Below are 5490 nucleotides of genomic sequence, written 5' to 3' on the forward strand. Positions count from 1 at the left end.
GCAACCGATCGCTCTCCGACGGGGCGGCGACGACTTCAGTAGCGGCAGGCACCGGCATGGCCGGCACGTCCGGTGGGCTCGGGACCACGTCAGCGTCAGCCGCCTCCCCTATCACAATGGCTGCCTCGGCAGAAGAGCCAGCCTCGGGAACCTGCTCCACGGCGACTGGTGCCGCCTGAGCCCCCTGCGGTGGAACGCCTTGCGAGAAGGTCAGCTGGACGGCAAGGCCCGGAGCGGCGCTGGCCACGCAAGCCGGCGCCGTCTTAAGGGCCTTCCGGGGTGCCAGGTCGGTCAGGCCATGGCTCCGCTTGCTGAGGGAAAAAGGAAAATCACGACCGGGACATATGAATGAAAAGCCAGGACGAAGACATTCCGAGATACTTACCCGCTCCGGGCCATGATCAACCGTGCCTGGGGGGAAGTCTCTTGGACCTCGACCCCCGGAACCACCGCCGAGGTCCGCTTCGCCGGCAGCTTCGGCACCACCCTTGCTTTGAGCGCCCTGGACGCCCGGGGGGCGGACTGCCCAGGCACTGTCACGACGACCTGAGGGTCGCTCCCCTGTGCTGCCGGCGCGGGCGGTGGCTCTCGGGGAGCAGACGCTCCGGCCTGGCCCCCCGGGGTCGCCTCAGCTCTTCCAGCCGAGGGGTCCGGTACCCTCTCGGATTGCCCCCGCCCCTCGGGCTGGGACCTCGGCGTCCCGACCCCGGGGACTAACGACATCAGCCCACTCAGGGGCTGGTTTGACGGCTCCTGGCCAAACCCCAAGCCGGGGCTGAGGCCGAGGCGTGCAGCCATGTCTTCCTCCTCGTCATCATCTTCATCATCGTCGTCGTCGTCGGGCGTTTCCGGCGACGGCTCCCTCGGGAGCCCCTCCCTCTCCTGTCGGCGACGAAGCTTCTCCAAGGCGTCTCGAGCCCGCCTCCGCTCACGGGCCCGGGCCTTCTCCGCGTCCTTCTTCTTCTTCTTCTCCTCCGCGGCGACCCGCCGCGCTGCTCGGTCCACCGCATCCTGCGGGACCCGTGGCAGGGAAGGCTTGTGCCACCCCACCTCCTGAAGAAGGGGGGAAAACCCAACCGTAAGAACCAGGAGCAACCCGATGCAAGAGGAAGGAAGAAGCGGACACTCACCAGAGTCACGCACCCTTGGTCTGGGCGCATCAAAAGCTGGGAGTAGGCGGTGGGGTCCGGCTTCCCCAACGCGACAGACACCCGCCCGTGGAGGGCGTCAAAGGGAAGAGGATCAGAGGACATCCACGAGCCCTCCAAGTCAGCCTCCGGTGTCATCTCTCAAAGCGACAGCCGTCGCTCCGCCAAGGGAAGCACCCTCCGACGGTGGATGGCGGCAATCACTCCCGCAGCGGTGAGTCCCCCCTTCCGCAACGCCTCCAAGGCCTGGAGAAGGGGTTCGAGGTTCTTCTGTCTTTCGTGCGGGGTCCCGTGGCGCCAAGCGTCGGCGGCAGTGGTGACTACTCGCTCGGAGAACGGCGGGAGCAACTCGCCGTCATTCCGGAGGTAGAACCACCGGCGCTGCCACCCCTTGTTCGAGGACGCGAGGATGGCAGGAATATACAGCGACGCCCGCGACTGCCTCAGCAGGAGGGTGCAGCCGCCGGCCCGCACCGCTGCGCGGACTTTCCTCTCCCCCGTCGGCGAGGCAAAAAGCTCCACGAAAAAGAGATGGGTCCACAAATCCCAATGGGGGCGATCCCCAAGTACCCCTCGCACATCGTTACGAAGATGGCGGCCTGCGAGATGGAGTTGGGGGTGAGGTTGTGCAACTCCACCCCGTAGTGGTGCAGGATCGCCCGCATAAAGCGGCCCGCCGGCACACCGAATCCCCGCTCGTGGAAGGAGACGAAGCTCACGATGTACCCCGGCGGTGGGGACGGAGCGGCTCCGCCCACGGGAGGAATCCATTCCGGTCGCTACTCATCAGTGAGAGGGCGAAGTAAACCCTCGCCAACCAGATCCTCCAGACCACTCGCCGTCACCGTGGAAAAAGGCCATGGATCGCGCGGCGAGATGATGGTCACCCGGTCAGCCATCACCGAGCGGAAGGGATGGCGGCGCAAGGGGCAGGAAGGGCGGTTTCCTCTTCTCTGGCTAAGTCTCTCGGGTTACGAAAACCTAAGAAGGAGGCAGGAAGCGGAGCAAAGAACCGTCACCAGACCCTCTCCCGGGTATATAAAGACCAAGGCGAGACCGGTTCAAACGTTCTGCCCGGACCGGACGCGGGATTCGAAAACGCAAAGCGAACAGCCGTTCCCCGGACGACTCGCGCACGCGCAACGGTCGCCCCGCCGACCACTCGCCCCGTCGCATTAACTCTGCGGCAGGACAGGCGGCGCCTCTGGCAGGAGAAGCGGGCGACGCTTCGCCTTCGCCATAATGACCGCGCCAGTAAAGGTACGCCGCGTCGTTCGATTTCGTATCCTTTTCCTTTTTTCCTCTTTCTCTCTCTCTTGCAACAGGGACCGAGAAAGGGGGATACCCCAAAAAGGGTCCTTCCCAGTGAAGGAACCAGGCTCCGAGCCTCCCTACTGATCAGAGGTTCGAAGGCTGGCCCCCCGAAGGGTTCGACAGCCGCCTCAGATCGCGTGGGCCCTACACCCACTACTGGTCAGAGGTTCGAAGGCCGGCCCCCCGAAGGGTTCCACGGCCGCCTCAGGCTACTCGGGCTCCGTGCCCATTACTGATCAAGGGTTCGAAGGCTGGCCCCCGAAGGGTTCACAGCCGCCTCAGACGCCGAGCGAGGGATGACCATGAGTACGTTCGATACATAACCAAGGCTCGGGCTGCGCTCCCGAGGTACCCTAGGACATTTCCGAGACCAGCGGGAGCGATCTTGTAACGGAATCCCATCAGAGGGAGGCATCGAGCCCTCGGACCCCGTCGCCAGGGGACCGGGTCCGGCAGATCACCCGCAGGTACTTTTGGGTGTGCCTCTGGCCCCTAGCCGACCCCTAACGAACGGGGCACGGACGTCCACTCGGATTACCCGCTTGCAGCTCACCGGAGACACCATGTTTGGCGCCCATCGAGGGCAGCATGGCGCTTTCCCCCCTCCTCCTTGCGGAAAGGCGACGCAGGGGCGTATGTAAAAAAGCCGAGTCTGTCCCTGATCGCCCTCTCGCCCTGTGCAGAGGCTCGGGGGCTGCTCTCGCAAACCCGGCTCCGGTCGAACCGTTGACAGCGTCAACATACCAGCCCGAGAACTTGGGACCCGACCGTACACCCAGGCTACGGCCAGCTCGCATGAGGGAACAACCAGACCAGCCGAAGCATTACGCGAGGCATTAAGACCTCGGAGGAGTGAAACCACTCCTCCGAGGCCTCGGGGGCTACACCCGGCGGGTGCGCTCGCGCGCACCCACCGGAACAAAACGCAACCGAGAAAGGCTGGTCCCCTTGCAAAAAAGTGTGACGAAACCCTCCAAGCGAGTGCTAACACTCCCTTCGAGGCTCGGGGGCTACTGTCGGGGACCATAATTAGGGGTACCCTCAAGACTCCTAATTCTCAGCTGGTAACCCCCATCAGCATAAAGCTGCAAAGGCCTGATGGGTGCGACTAAGTCAGGGATCAGTCCATTCGAGTGACTCGATCACGCCTCGTCCGAGCCTAGCCTCGGACAAGGGCAGCCGACCCCGGAGGATTTCCGTCTCGCCCGAGGCCCCCTCCAACGGCGAACATATTTCCGGCTCGCCCGAGGCCCTGCCTTCGCTAAGAAGCAACCCTGACTAAATCGCCGCACCGACCGACCAAGTCGCAGGAGCATTTAATGCAAAGGTGGCCTGACACCTTTATCCTGACGCGTGCCCCCCGACAGAGCCGAAGTGACCGCCGTCACTTCGCCGCTCCACTGACCGGCCTGACAGAAGGACGGCGCCGCCTGCGCCACTCCGACTGCGGTGCCATTTGACAGAGCGAGGCTGACAGGCAGTCAGGTCCCGCCGGAGGCACCATAGGAAGCTCCGCTTCGCCCGACCCAGGGCTCGGACTCGGGCTAAGTCCCGGAAGACGGCGAACTCCGCTCCGCCCGACCCAGGGCTCGGACTCGGGCTAAGTCCCGGAAGACGGCGAACTCCGCTCCGCCCGACCGAGGGCTCGGACTCGGGCTAAGTCCCGGAAGACGGCGAACTCCGCTCCGCTTGACCCAAGGCTCGGACTCGGGCTAAGTCCCGGAAGACGGCGAACTCCGCTCCGCCCGACCCAAGGCTCGGACTCGGGCTAAGTCCCGGAAGACGGCGAACTCCGCTCCGCCCGACCCAGGGCTCGGACTCGGGCTAAGTCCCAGAAGACGGCGAACTCCGCTCCGCCCGACCCAGGGCTCGGACTCGGGCTAAGTCCCACAAGACGACGAACTCCGCTTCGCCCGACCCCAGGGCTCGGACTCCGCCCTGGCCTCAGCCGACGACCTCCGCCTCGCCCGACCCAGGGGCTCGGACTCGGCCTCGGCCACGGAAGACAGACTCGACCTCGGCTTCGGAGGAGCCTCCGCATCGCCCAACCTAGGGCGCAGGCCAGCCACGTCAACAGGAGGCGCCATCATCACCCTACCCCGAGCTGACTCGGGCCACAGGGAACCAGACCGGCGTCCCATCTGGCTAGCTCCGCCAGATAGGCAATGATGGCGCCCCGCATGCTCTGTGACGACGGCGGCTCTTAGCCCCCTTACGGAAGCAAGAGGACGTCAGCAAGGACCCAACCGCTCCGACAGCTGTCCCTCCGCCACGCTCCATCGCTCCTCCGACGGCCACGACATCACACCAGCTGGGTGCCAAAATCTCTCCGGCTGCCACGACGGCATGTACTTAGGGCGCTAGCTCTCCCCCGCTAGACACGTAGCACTCTGCTACACCCCCCATTGTACACCTGAATCCTCTCCTTACGCCTATAAAAGGAAGGACCAGGGCCCTCTTAGGGAGGGTTGGCCGCGCGGGGACGAGGACGAGACAGGCGCTCGCTTGGGGCCGCTCGCTCCCTCTCCCGCGTGGACGCTTGTAACCCCCTACTGCAAGCGCACCCGACCTGGGCGCGGGACGAACACGAAGGCCGCGGGATTCCCACCTCTCTCACGCCGGTCTCCGGCCGCCTCGCTCTCCCCCCTTCGCGCTCGCCCTCGCGCTCGACCCATCTGGGCTGGGGCACGCGGCGACACTCACTCGTCGGCCCAGGGACCCTCCGGTCTCGAAACGCCGACACAACTAAAGGGTGATTTCTAAACCCTACTAACAGAGCAATCGGCCTAAGTCATGAGATGACTTAAGTCGGTGTTACATTCTCATGCATACAGCTAAAGGGTGACTTCTAAACCCTATTAAGGGAGCAATCAGATTGAGTCAAGAATCAGCTTAAGTCGGTGTTACATGCTCACGCATATAATCCAAGGGTGGTTTCTAAACCCTGTTGACAAAGCAATCAACTTAAGACTACACTAAGGTAGTAAAATAAGATCTACGCCTCACAACTGACTCAAGTTAACATAGA

Source organism: Zea mays, chromosome 3 (genome assembly GCF_902167145.1).
Source record: "Zea mays cultivar B73 chromosome 3, Zm-B73-REFERENCE-NAM-5.0, whole genome shotgun sequence".
NCBI lineage: Eukaryota > Viridiplantae > Streptophyta > Magnoliopsida > Poales > Poaceae > Zea > Zea mays.